Here is a 14,973-nt window from a genome sequence, read left to right on the forward strand (position 1 = left end):
CCAACCAGCATTCGGTTGGAGCAAAACCACCTGTCTTTCAGAAGGCAGATCAAAACCCTGCTTTTTTGAAAGGCATGAGACTTAATCAACAAGCGCCCAGAGGCGATTCAGTTCGCATGTGCCGCGCTATATAAATTTTTCATTCATTCATTCATTCATTCACCATCGGTCTCCTCTCCCTGACAGGATGTATATCTGTGTTTTCACACAGAGATCCACGATCCTGCTCAGTTACTGGGCAATTGCTGGTGGCCGGCTGACATCGTGGCCGCCGGGCACGTGCATCGGGTCCCCAGTGATGCGGCGTGTGCATGCCCACAAACCGTCGGCGGCGCGAGTGCACCCCCTACTGGCCTGAGAAGTAGAAGATGTCATATGATGTCTTCCTAGAACAAAAGCCTTATTGTCCCGCCATCATATGATGGTGGGCGGTAGGCAAGTAGTTAAAGTGGTTGTATAGTAATTTTTTTGCACTTTTACGTACAGGTAAGCCTATAATAAGACTTACCTGTAGGTAAAAAAAAATCTCCTAAGCCTTTACGGTTTAGGAGATATTCCCCTTCCAATGAGCCGCTGACTGCAGCGGCGCATGCGCAAAGGGGATTCTCGGCTGAAGGCCCGGAAAACGCCGGACCTTGCCGGAAAGGAGTCTCCAGCGCGCGTGCGTGGGAGTGACGACATCGCGGCTCCAGCCACTCACAGCGCTGGAGCCGTGATACCCGGAAGACAGGCCGAGGCAACATGTCAGCTACCTCGGCATGCACCAGGTGAGTTACCAACGCCTCGTTCTAAGGTAAGTATACAACCACTTTGAGTAAACAGTGCAAACTACAATGATGTCCTATAAGGACCCATCATACACAAGCTTACAACAGTGGGGTAGATTCAGATAGGTTAGCGGATCTTTAGATCCGCGTAACCTATCTGATTTACGTTACGCCGCCGCAAGTTTTTGAGGCAAGTGCTTTATTCAGAAAGCACTTGCCTGTAAACTTGCGGCGGCTAGGGGGCGTGTAAAATTTAAATCAGGCGCGTCCCCGCGCCAAACAAACTGCGCATGCGCCGTCTGTAAAATTTTTAGCGTGCATTGCTCTAAATGACGTCGCTAGGACGTCATTGGTTTCGACGTGAATGTAAATTACGTCCATCCGTATTCGCGAACGACTTACGCAAACAACGTAAAAAATTCAAAATTCGACCCGGAAACGACGGCCATACTTAACATAGGATACGCCGCATATAGCAGGGGTAACTATACGCCGGAAAAAGCCAAACGCAAACGACGTAAAAAAAAAGCGCCGGGCGGTTGTTCGTTTCTGAATCGGCGTAACATTTGCATATTCCTTGCGTATACAAACGGAAGCGCCACCTAGCGGCCAGCGTGAGATTGCAGCCTAAGATCCGACGGTGTAAGTCACTTACACCTGTCGGATCTTAGGGAGATCTATGCGTAACCTGATTCTATGAATCAGGCGCATAGATAAGATGGCCGGACTCAGAGATACGACGGCGTATCAGGAGATACGCCGTCGTATCTTCTTTGTGAATCCGGGCCAGTATGTTTACAATATACTGATTAAAGCTGATTTACTGTGCATTATTGTTCCTGCACATTATTATCGGTATTCTTTGCACTATAATACATACAGCCAGTTATAAATTAAATTCAGCGAAATCCTAACAGTACTATTCAGGGAAAATGTAGGATGCGTAAAGAGGTTTGAAGGACAAGTGATGGTGTCTAGATTTAAATGCAATAGTGTTGGCATTATTCTGTCTGATCTCCAATCGCTTTTTCAGTCTGTTGGAGAACTGATTGTAAACAGTCTTTTCACTAAGCCAAGACCTTACCAAATGACACTACAAGTTAAAACGTATGAGAACCTTCAGATGCACAAACCTCCAACTCCTTTGGATTGGATTTTTCAGTACCTAATGTTGCCCCAAAACAAAGCTGGTACCATGAGAACATGATCAATACTTCGATAGCATGCATATTATTTATAAGCAAATAGGTTTAAGCAATAGTTGATTAGAAATACAGTAAATACTGCTGTCAACTGCCGTCTAATGTCTATGGCTGAATACCAGGCCAAACAGTCAAGCCATAATATATGTTTTCTTGCTCTCTGGGAGCCAGTGAGTTAAATAGTAACCAAACTCACAGATAATCTACCTTTTACATGGCACATTTCCACCCAGGAAAAACAGAAAATAGTAATAATAAAGGATTTTTTTTTACCTCTAACTTCCTTAGCCAGGAACATTCAGGATACTGCAATGCTTGTTAATATCTCTGTAGACTGTAAGCTGTCTATGTGTTTGTGACTTGATACGTATAGCTTTTATGTCTATCCCCCTCCCACCCCAGCCTGCTTGTGTTTCTCTGCCATGAAAGTAGGTCACCGTGTCGCTGCGTTCTGGGAAGGAGGAGGCCTGGCAAAGCTCCAACACAGGCACAGAGATCACTAAAACAAAGCAAACTAGTAGCTTTGTTGATACTAGTACATGCTGAAAATAAGGAAACATTTTACCTAGACACGATTTTAAATGTTTTCAATTATCCACTTTAATAAATGAAAACTGAAATCATAAACATAAACAGAACATGGCTTTTTGTTGACCTCCAATGCAAAATTAAAAAACCTAACTTCAACACGGCAGCCTGCAGAATTGCAATATATTCTTAAGGAAAAAATAGAGCTGGGCTACACATCTACATATATAGAGTTGCAATAATTATTTTTGTCCAAAGTAATATTGACACCACCTGTGGAAGGAAATTGGAAAATAATAACACTTTAAAAGTCCCCTTTGTGTTGTTAGTGATTCACACATAACAAAAGGTACACCTCCACCACATAAAATGCACGCTTACCAAATAGCAAGCATTCGAATGCTTGTATTTGCCCCTTTTCTGATTTTTCTTTTTTTTTTGCATATTTGTCACACTTAAATGACTTAGATCAAAAAATGTTATTACTGCACAAAGAAAACCCATGTAAATACAAAATGCAGTTTAATGATGGTTTCATTTATTAAGGCAAAAAAGCTGTCCAAACCTGCCTGGCTTTATGCAAAAAAGTAATTGCCCCCCAAACCTAACTGGTTGTGTCACCCTTGGCAACAACAACTGCAATCAAAAGTTTGCATAACTGGCAATGAGCCTTTCGCATTGCTGTGGAGCAATTTTGGCCCATTCTTCTTTGCAAAATTGTTTTAATTCAGCCACATTGGAGGGTTTTTCAGCATGAACAGCCCGTGTAAGGTCATGGTAAAGCATCTCATCTGGTTCTTTGAACCATTTTGAGGTGGACTTGCTGTTGTATTTCGGATGATTGTCCTGCTGCATAAGTGCACTTGAGCTTGAGGTCACGAACTGATGGCCAGACATTCTCCTTAAGCATTTTCTGGTAGAGCTCAGAATTCCTGGTTCCATCAATTATGGCAAGTCGTCCAGGTCCTGAAGCTGCAAATCACGCTACCACTACCATGTCTGATTGTTGGTACGATGTTCTTGTTATGAAATGCTGTATTCGTTTTATGCCAGATGTAACGGGTCACACACCTTCCAAAAAGTTAAATTGTTTTCTAGTCAGTCCACAGAATATTTGTCTAAAAGTCTTGGGGATAATCAAGAAGTTTTTTGGTAAATGGGAGATGAGCCTTTGTGTTCTTTTTGGTCAACAGTGGCTTTGGCCTTGGAACTCTCCCACGGATGCCATTTTTGCCCAGTCTCTTTCTTATTGTTGAATCATGATCACTGATCTTACCTTAGGCAAGTGAGGACTGCAGCTCTCTAGATGTTGTTCTGGGTTCTTTTATGACCTCTTGGACTCATCCAAGAGGTCATAAAAGAACCCAGAACAACATCTAGAGAGCTGCAGTCCTCACTTGCCTAAGGTAAGATCAGTGATCATGATTCAACAATAAGAAAGAGACTGGGACATGACTCATCGTTGTCATGCTCTTGGAGTCATTTTTGTAAGCCAGCCACTATTGGGAAGGTTCACCACTGTTCCAGTTTATCTCCTTTTGTGAATAATGGCTCTCTCCGTGGTTCACTGGCATTCCACAGCCTTAGAAATGGTTTTGAAACCCTTCTTGGACCGATACATGTTTGTTTCTAATCTGTACTTTTTTAGATTGTGGCATGATGTGTGTGTGTGTGTTTTTTTTTTGATCTGTTAGCGTGCATCACTTTGTCAGACAACTTCTGTTTATGTGATTTCTTAAATGAACAGGCCTGGCAGTAACCAGGCCTGGGTGTGGCAAGTGAAATGTAACTTGTAGTTAATAACAGTTCATTTATGATTCAGCATGGGAGGGGGCAATTACTTTTTCACATAGGGCCAGACAGGTTTGAACATCTTTTTTCCCTTAATAAATGAAATAATGAAAAAAACTGCATCTTGGATTTACTCTGGTTATCTTTGCGTAATATTAAAATTATTTTGATGATCTGAATCATATAAATGGGAGAAATATGCAAAATAAAAATAAAAATACTTTTTCACATGCATTGTATATACCAATCCAGGGCCTTTGTCCTCAAGATAGGAACCAATGGTCACTCGTACCATGAAGCTTCACATGTAGTAGAAATATCTGGATGGTCCAAGCCCTTCCAGGGATCTGAAGGACCTGAAATCACTCAAAGTGGATGCGCTCACAGGGATAACTAAAAGAACAAAGGCTTGCCATAGTGTAAAACCAATGTTGCACTTACATTGGAAGTACATAGATCAGCAAATATGTAAAACGTGTAAAGTTATGGCTGGCAATCGCCCCTCCTTCTGGAAACATAACAGTGTGATGACGTCAGCATGTCCAGGGGCATGGATGTCATGCTGACTTAGCGCTTAAATACCCCAAACATTGGAAACCACACCTCGATCATAGCCTCCGTCATTCAGCAACAAAATCTAAATTTTTGAAGATGGAATTTTGCCCTTCCAAATCACATTTGTTTTTTAACTCTATACATGTACTGTGTGTATCTGGCAGCAAGAGCTGCTGCTTTTATTATTTTTAGGATTTTTAGCAAAGTTTTATTTTCCTTTATACTATACTCTTAAGGCCTTTTCACATGGACATTCCGACCAGGTCTGCCTGTCAGTTTTTCAGGTGGAATGGCGGGTGTAAACAGATTGTTTTTGTTTACAGCCATCTACCTACAGGTTTGGAAAACAAAAAACAAAAAAGCACTGTATTCTTTCCTGCTTTTTCTGGCCCGAACTGTGATGGATTGAAGGTAGCCTAATATACACTCCCCGACCACTTTACACACCTTGCTAGTACCGAGTTGAACCCCCTTTTGTCTTCAGAATGGCCTTAATTTTTCGTAGCATATATTGTTGGGAGAGCAGTTCGAACCAAGCATAAGTTTGTGTTCTGTAGGTTTATCATTAAACTATGTGTAGGTGACCTTTACTGTCTTGGGTTCTTATGTACAGGGGAACCGATAGGTCACAGGTAGTGTGAGGTTTAAGAACAAAAAGGTATAACAGGAGTGTGGGGAGGAAAAAAAAAAGGTGAGGGGAGAGAGGTTTGGAGGGAAGTTGAAGGAAAGGAGGCGTCTCCAGAGGAAATCAGTGGTTCAGCGAACCAGGTATGGTATATGGCTAATGATGTGGTTGGTGGTATGTACCCTCAGGGTAATAGAAGTGAGCAATCAAAGCCCGGTGGTAGGTGGTGTCTGAACCATGGGAGCCACAGTGATTCGAATTTGTATAGTTAATCTAGTAAGATTGCCTCGTTGATTAACCAACACTATGCATAGTGTGGTAAGTGATAGGGGGCGCTGTGTGATAAATATGTGTTAGTCACTGTAGAAATCTGGTGGCTATAAAGCAAAGGTGATAGATATAAGTGATAAATGGGTGTAATACAAGATATAAACTATTTGATCCCAAACAAGTATTCCAAATATATGGTAAGTTGCTTGTTGCCAGTGGAAAATTTAAATGTGAATAAATATACAAAGATAATAATTCACCACTAATGTGAGTGCCAATTGATCAATAATGTCAAATCAGTTGACCATATGTCACCATGAATTGGTAAACCTAATGAGTCACAAATTAACCAAAAATTGCAAACAATAAAACCCAAAAGGCAAAGTCCAAAACAAATGGTGGATTCCTTGCCAATAGTGGAACTTAAAAATATATATGGATCACTGAGCTATTTATTTAGTGCCACTGTGTAGATCTTGATGTGCTTGATAAGTATCTTCTTATTCAAATAGTGCTTTTAGTGCTCCTTCACCATGGTACTTAAACGATCGACACCCAAAAGTGCTAGTGTGGATGTTTTCAATGGTTTCAAAACAGATTGTTTTGCTGCTGTGTTTACAAGGAGTAGGAGTTTGAATTGACAGTGTGTTATAGCTTGTGGTTTGCTATTTAGGAGCGCTTCATTGGGTCAGGTGTCAAGGTGGTTTCGAACATGGTAAAGAGAATGTTGAACACTTTTGAACAAAAGGTGTGGGCTATGGGACAGTCACCTTGTAAAGTACCTTGTAATTGGTTTCAAGGGCTGCTATGTTTGGTTTAGCCGATTTGGTAGCCTGCCAGATTTGAGCCCAGTCCAATGTGTATGATTTGAGGTTCAGGTCCATCTCCTATTTGGTAGTATAGGATGAGGAGAAGAGGTTGTGTGTGAGAGTAGCTGGCGTACAAATCTGAGTTCACATCTATAGGTCAGACTTGCAAGTTTGCTCAAAGGTTGTGAGTTTGGGGGAGCATTTTGGGACAGGAAGTGTTTTATTTGTAGGTATCTAAAAGTTTCCTAATGTGGTAGATCATGTGTTTCGCGAAGTTTAGGAAAATGCATGATTGCAGTGGATTTGTAGAAGTGATGGACCCGTATTAGTCCTGCATTTGACCATGCAGAGAAGGAGTATGAAGATGACCAAGCTGTGTATAAGGAGGGGTTGCTTAGGAAGGAGAGGAGGGGATTGTGTTGCGATTGGAGAAGGCAGTTCTTAGCCTATCCCAAATTGAGAGGCTATATTTAGTAACAGGGTTCGTGATTGTTCGGCGTTGAGCAGGTGTGAGTCATATGACTCCCAGTTGATGGTGGCTTCACATGTGGTTTCTCTGACCAGAAGTGCATTCTTTGACCAAAAGTGCCTGAGTTAAAAACCTGGAGTTTGCTATCAACTGCTTCTGTTTGCAAGGGTTGATTTTTTCCCCCTCTTTTTCTCTGACACTTTTTAAACAGCTTTTTTTTCTTTCTCCTTTCTGCTAATTAAGGGGAGGGTTTAATTGTTCACAGGTTTGGGTTTGTTCACAGGTCTTCACAGGTGAGTATAAAGTGGCTGTACAAGCTCCCAGAGGAGCTGGCTCCCAGTTGATGGTGGCTTCACATGTGGTTTCTCTGACCAGAAGTGCATTATTTGACCAAAAGTGCCTGAGTTAAAAACATGGAGTTTGAAACAGGAGGTAAGACAGGAGTCTTCATTATTTTTTTCAATCACTGATCCAGAACAAGCTTGCAGCTAATAAAGTTGGAACTCTTGATATACCGAGACCCCCTGGCGGCAACTCGGTATTCCCCGGCTTGGCGCCCACCCCCCCCTGATACACCATTCACCTGCCAGCTGCACATCAATACCCCCTGACACCAGCAGGACCCCCCTCTTCCCTAGGGCTTGAACTGCATCCTGGTAGCTACCGGTGCACGCCTCCTAGGAGTAGGACGTGTGGCCCACGGGATGTAGATAGGTAGGGCCCCCTCCACCCCCCCGATTCATCGCCGCGACCTACCAGCTGTTCATCAACCCCCCCCGGACACCAGCTGGACCCCCCTCTTCCCTAGGGCTAGAACTGCATCCCGGCAGCTACCGGCGCACGCTTCCTAGGAGTAGGAAGTGTGGCCCACGGGATGTAGATAGGAAGGGCCCCATCCCCCCCTTTCATCGCCGTGACCGAGTGGCTCCCCGCTCCTCCCCTCCAGATACCAGCCTGCTACCCCCTTGTAATTGGGTCACCTACCACCATCTCCTGACTCAATAACTACCAGTTGGCAATCCCCCCCTGCTCCCCCCCCTCGAGGTCACCACCTTGGCTTTTTTCAGCCGGAGTGGTGGCCATCTTGCAACACCCTAGCCCCACTCCCCCTTTCTCAAATACCATTTGTACTTGATCCAGGGTTCGCCCGATCGCCTCTCAAGGGGTCAGGAAGGAATTTTTTTCCCTATCGTAGCATATTGGCGTAGCACAACCAGGGTTTTTTCGCCTTCCTCTGGACCAAGTCAGGATCGAGGATTAAGTTAATCCTTGATAATCCCCCCCTCCCTCCTCCCCCTGGTGTTTGGCGACTATGGTTAATCTGCAATATTCTGCAGAAACCATTGGGGATCTGAGGCAATTTGCCGCAATACTACCAGCCATCACTAAAAAAGCCCTAAGAACTGAGCGACTTTTGAGAATCGATCGATCGACTATCAAAAATCTCAGCCGTTTACCCCAGCCTAAGCATATATCATGTGCTTTGATCAACACAAGATCGGCAGTAAAACACTGACTGGAAATCCATGATTTTATTCTACAATATGATTTAGACTGCCTCTTAATTACAGAGAGCTGGCTTACAGCCGACTGCAACACCATTTTAGGAGAACTGGTGCCAGAAAACTATCGTATCATAACTGAAAACAGAATAGGGCAAAGAGGAGGAGGACTGGCGGTGATCCAAAGGACTCATCTTGCAATCACTAAACCTGTCCTTCAAAACCCTCTTCCATTCATGGAAACCCTTACCCTGCAACTACAAACAAACTCCCAGGAGACCGTCCGGATTCTACTCTGCTATAGGCCACCTGGCCCAAAATCGCAGTTTCTCCCATCATTGACGGACTTTTTCTCCACCTATAGCCTTAACAGCAAACACCTTTTGCTGCTCGGGGACTTCAATCTCTGGGCCAACTCCCCAGAAGACCCTGTTGCCGACGCCTGCATTGATAATTTTGAAGGATTAGGGCTACAACAACTAGTATGTGGGCCCACACATGCTTCAGGTCACACACACTCGATCTTATTTTCAGACAAGATCTGGAAATAAAAATCTTGGAAAATGAACCATTGCCATGGACAGATCACCATGCAATTAAATTCATTATTTCCGATTCCCCACCCTTAACTAAAACATCAAATCTAGTGACAACACACTGGACTAGATGTCAGAAGAAGCTCCACTCGGAACTCTTCAAAGCCACGTTAAGGAAATAAATAAATACAATTCAGCCGCATCAAACGGCTGAAAAAACGCTGGATACCATAAACACAGCCCTATTACAGTCAGCCGACTTAATAGCGCCGAAACGTAAAACCTGCATCAGGAAAAATAACTCCAGCTGGTTCAACAACCAACTGGCATTACTGAAGCAAGAGCATAGAAGGGCGGAAGCCGCCTGGAAAAGAAGCTCTTCAGATGAGAACCTCATTGTCTACAAAGCAACAACAAGAAAATACCACAAGGAAATCTTCAAAGCCAAGAAAAAATATTTTTCCGAGGCTATCAACAGTGCCCTTAATCGCCCACGCGAACTCTTCAAATTGGTCACTCAGACCATGAATCCAGGATGTCTTGAAGCCCCCAATTCGGACTCACAAGAATTTTGCAGTGAATTGTCGGATTACTTCATTAATAAAATCGAGGGGATCCGACAAAGCATTCAGCAAAATAATTCCCCCCTCAACCCTCCCCGTAATGATTTACACAATACCTGCAGTAATTCACCACAACCAGGTAAGTTCATGCTGGAACCTATCTCTATCCATGCCACTAAAAATATCATCGGTACTCTGCGTAACAGCACCGCGCCGAATGATATCATCCCCACTAAACTGCTGAAGGAATGCGCCGACATCCTGGCACCTCCTATCACGCAGCTTATCAACCAATCCTTCATGGAAGGCATAGTGCCCTCCCAGTTGAAGGAGGGTATAATTCGACCCATCTTGAAGAAACCCAACCTGGACCCCAAGGACCCACTCCACCGTCGTCCAATAACAGGCCTAAATGTACTCTCAAAGGTAATGGAAAAAGTAGTGGTACAACAGCTGCAAAAGCATCTAGATACCCACAACCTACTTGACCCATTTCAATCGGGATTGCGGCCTGGACACGGGACAGAAACCGCATTGCTCAAAATATGGGACGACGCTGTCGAGGCCGCAGACGAAGAAGAATCTTGTCTTCTGGTTCTGTTGGACCTAAGCGCAGCCTTCGACACAGTAGACCACAAGCTTTTATTGACTCGGCTAGCTGAAGTAGCCAGAGTCGCAGAAGGTGATTTATCTTGGTTCTCCTCTTTTTTGGAAAACCGATCGCAAATAGTGAAGTTAGGACCTTTCACCTCTGAGAAACGCACATTATTGTGCGGAGTCCCTCAAGGATCCCCCCTGTCGCCGGTGTTATTCAACATCTATCTTCGCCCTCTTTTGAGATTATTAGCAGTCAAAAACTTCTCTACCACTCATATGCAGACGACACGCAACTATATTTCCGCATTTGCAATAAAAAGGATCATCACCTCAATCTAGAGACATGCATCTCTTTGATAGAGGACTGGATGACAAAGAGTTATCTTAAACTCAACGGAGAGAAAACAGAACTTCTCCTGTTTCGAGCCAAGCGTATGAATCAACCTACAACAACTTGGACCCCCCCCCGCCCATTCTGGGCAAAATCATCACCCCTAGCGCCAAAGTCAAAAGTCTCTGGGTCATCTTTGACTCTCACATGACATTGGACGCACAAATAGGGTCAGTAGTCAGTGTATCTCACCATCTGCTGCGCCTACTACGCAGACTTACTCCTTTTATTCCCAAGGAAGACATAGCGGTCGTGGTGGGAGCTATTATAAACTCAAGATTGGACTATGCAAATGCCCTTTACCTCGGACTCCCCAAGTACCAAATCGCTCGTCTACAAGTCATTCAAAATACGGCCGCTAGACTTGTGACTGGGAAAAAACCTTGGGAATCAATCTCACCTTCACTGAGAACCCTTCACTGGTTACCAGTAAAAGACAGAATCACTTTTAAAGCACTCTGTCTAAGGTCGAGTACTCACGAGCAGACATGTCCGATGAAACCGGTCCACGGACCGTTTTCATCGGACATGTCTGCCCGGGGACTTCCGTTCGATGGCTGTACACACCATCGAACAGAAGTCCGCGCGTAAACAATACGCGGGGCGTGTCCGCGGTGTCGCCGCGTCGATGACGCGGTGTCGCCGCGACAATGACGCGGCGATGTGGGCGGCCTGCCTTTAAAATGCTTCCACGCATGCGTCAAAGTCATTCGACGCATTCGAGGGATGGCGGGCGGCCGGACATGTACGGTAGGTCTGTACAGACGACCGTACATGTCGGGGGGACAGGTTTACCTGTCCGATCCGCCCGAAAATGGTCCGCTCGGGCCTACACACGGCCAAACATGTCTGCTGAAACTGGTCCGCGGACCAGTTTCAGCAGACATGTTTGGTCGTGAGTACGGGGCCTAACGCATAGATGTATCTATGGGAATGCTCCCCATTATCTATGCGAAAAAATAAAAGCTCATAATCCCAATCGCGTTCTGCGATCCACCAATCAAAATTTCCTCCAGATACCCAAAGCCAGATACAAGTCCAAAGGAGAAAGGAGATTCGCAGTCCAAGGGCCTAGACTATGGAACGCTTTACCAACCAGCATTCGGTTGGAGGAGAACCACTTGACGTTCAGGAGAAAGATCAAGACTCATCTCTTTTGATACCAACGGAGACAGGAACAACAAGCGCCCAGAGGCGATTAAGTTCGCATGTGCTGCGCTATATAAGTTTTCATTCATTCATTCATTCATTCATGAGATCTGCTTTGGAAAGTGGGCACAATCAACCAACTCAATCACGATCCAAAGGGTAATTTCCTTAGTGGCGTGGTATTTGGATAGTTTTTTTGGGAAAAAAATTGACTGGGAGGCTTTGCGTTGAAGGATTTGTAGGAAGTAAGCTGGGACCTGTATCAGGAGCCCTCTAAAAAGATATAGGATCTTAGGCAGTATAGACATCTTGACCACTGTGATTCTGCCCATCCATGCTAATTGCAGGGAAGACCAATTCTTCATTAGGGTGGTGAGTTAGCATAGGTGGGCAATTTTCCAAGTATAGATTTGCTTGATTGGCTGTAAATGTGATTCCTAGGTAGGCGATAGGGATGAGCCGAACACCCCCCCCCCCCCGTTCGGTTCGCACCAGAACCTTCGAACGGACCGAACGTTCGCGTGAACATTTAGAACCCCATTGACGTCAGTGGGACTCGAACGTTCAAATTCAAAAGTGCTCATTTTAAAGCCTTATATGCAAGTTATTGTCGGAAAACGGGTTTGGGGACCCGGGTCTTGCCCCAGGGAACATGTATCAGTTTTTTCTGGAGCAGCGATTGTAATGATGCTTAAAGTGAAAAGAAAATAATGAAACATTCCTTTAAATATCGTACCTGCTGGGTGTCTATAGTAGTGGCACGTGTTTAGAAGTGTCCCTGCACAAAATGAGATTACTATAAGAAAAAAGTAATTTAAGACTGCTTGCGGCTTTAATGTAATGTTTGGTCCCTACAATATGGATGAAAATCACTGAGAAAAATGGCATGGGTTTCCCCGCCCTCCTCCCCCCAGGTCATTACAAGCCCCTTTGGCCCTATATACTTTGAACAGCAGTATACAGGTGGTGCAAACAAGACAGGGACTGTAGGTTTGTTGTTAAGTAGAATCTGTTTGTAATTTTCAACTGGTACTTCTTTAAAGTGTAGCTTCAGCCATAAAATCTTTTTTTAAGCTTTTCTGAAAACATAGAGAAGGGTTATTGTGACGAGACCCTTTGCTCGCCCGGTTCTGCTCTCCCGACACTCCTCTGCTACTATTGAGTCAGCTTGCAGATTGCAACGTCTGATGGTCCAGTCATCCAAGGTTCCGGGATCCGAACTACAGCTATGTGCCGTTCAGACCCATTAAGAACAAACACCAGGCAGGCTGTATGTAAGTTCAAACAGGACTCTTTATTTTCAAGTACACAGCACACTTTTATACAGAATTTGGAACATCCCACCCCCAACAACCGCTTTCCTATTGGTCAATTGTAAAGTATATGCAGTCCTCACTCAGGTCCTCCTTAACCATGCAAATGAGGGCTTGGAATAGTCCACAGGGATTGGTCCAATAGCTTGGATAGAAAGACTGTTATGTGTATTGAGACAGAAGCCCCAGGGGGTAATCAATGTACACAATAGCCCGGTCTATTTAACAGAACTTAATTACTACCTCTGAGAGGTTACATTCCTTTAGATAATAACATGCTAATTCAATACTCCTGACAGGAGACTTCTGACCTTTAGAACAATACAAAGTCTTTTAGCGTAAACACATACATCTTCAAACACACATAATAGATTCAATTAACCTTCAATCCACAGTTTTTAGCCAGAGGCTTTAAAACAGGGTTATCACATAATGGACAATGAAATGTCTCATTATATCCTGTAATACAGGAATTAGGATTTCAAGTAGAAACACTCCAGTACTCCAAGGTCCATGACAGTTATCACTACTGTAACATTTGTTTTGCTGTCTGTGTGCATCTGTTCAGAAGGTTGCATATCACTTTCTGTCCCAATGACAAATTAATTTTTTTTGAATTTTTTTATTTTTTTTGTGAAACAAGGATTGTGATAAAGCATCAGGGGACAGGAGACACCTCTTATAGAAGAAAAATTTCCTTCCTAGGGGTAGATTTCCTTTCACTTCCTGTTGTCTCCTTCCGTTTTCAAGTAGGAGTCGTTTGTAAGTTGGATGTTTGAAAGTAGGGGCCTGCCGTATATACTCTGCATAAATTTGGGCCCTAGGTGTTGGTGTTGCCAAAACACTGTAAGCCCTCACAGTTAGTCTTGGTGGGCGCTGGAACGCCCTGCTGTGTGAACTATTATATCAAGAACTGTAATTACATGCCATTGTTGAACAGTGGTAGAAAAATTGGGCCTTTGGTGCTGGCGCTGGTGCCACAATTCTGTAAGCCCTCACAGTTACTCTTGGTGGGCACAAGAATGGGCTCTGCTGTGAAATATTAGATCAATAATTGTAATTACATTCCCCTGTTGAATTGGGCCTTTGTTGGTGGTGGTGCTGGTGCCACAACACTGCAACCCCTCACAGATACTCTAGTTGGAGAGCAGGAATGAGCCCACCTCAAAGTATTGCATCAAAAATTATAATAACACGCCCCTAACAGGGGCAGAAAAATTGGGCCTTAGGCACTGGTGCCACAACACTGCAACTCCTCACAGATACTCTAGTTGGAGCACAGGAATGAGCCCGCTGCAAAGTATTGCATCAAAAATTGTAATTACACGCCCCTGTTAAACAGGAGCAGAAAAATTGGGCCTCAAGCACTGGTGCTGGTGCCCAGAACCAAAAATGTTCTTACAAGCTATCAGCATGATCATTGAGGAGGAAAAGGTTAGTCACAGTCGATCGACCGAGTCGGTGGAGAGACGCACCCTGTGATCGGTTACAAAGCCTCCAGCAGCACTGAATGTGCGTTCTGAAAGAACGCTGGATGAAGGACAAGCCAGTAGCTCAATTGCGTACTGTGCAAGCTCTGGCCAGTGATCCATCCTCAAGACCCAGTAAGCCAGAGGATTTTCAGTGGGAAAGGTGTCCAAGTCTGATCTTGCCCCTAGTTATTCCCGCAACATGTAAAACAGACGCTGGCGATGGTTGCTGGAACCGGTCATACCTTGGGGCTGCGGACTAAAAAATTGTCTAAACGCATCGCTCAGGCGGCCACCTTCTCCAGCGCTCCTTCTGTGACTGACCGAAGCCTCAGCAACACGTTGTCCAGGACCAGGATTTTGGAACCTCCCAGTATCTGGGAACGCGTTTCACAGACCTTTCTACAAGGCCTCCCGAAGATGTTTCATCTTCTGCT

General features: G+C 44.3%; 1 protein-coding gene across 5 annotated transcripts in view; it reads right to left on the bottom strand.

Moving 5' to 3' along the window:
• Window positions 1-14,973, bottom strand: part of LOC120932399 (F-box/LRR-repeat protein 21-like) — a 119,768-nt gene that overhangs the window by 87,903 nt on the left and 16,892 nt on the right. Inside the window, exon 1 of one of the 5 annotated variants that reach the window (XM_040344739.1) lies at window positions 2,243-2,378. The exons of 2 other annotated variants lie outside the window; for them this stretch is intronic. The gene's annotated coding sequence lies outside the window, so the exon portion shown is untranslated. Of the gene's footprint in view, window positions 1-2,242; window positions 2,379-14,973 lie in introns of those variants that run through there. 2 more of the 5 variants (XM_040344740.1, XM_040344742.1) reach the window with 2 other exon arrangements.

Source organism: Rana temporaria, chromosome 3 (genome assembly GCF_905171775.1).
Source record: "Rana temporaria chromosome 3, aRanTem1.1, whole genome shotgun sequence".
NCBI classification, from domain to species: Eukaryota; Metazoa; Chordata; class Amphibia; order Anura; family Ranidae; genus Rana; species Rana temporaria.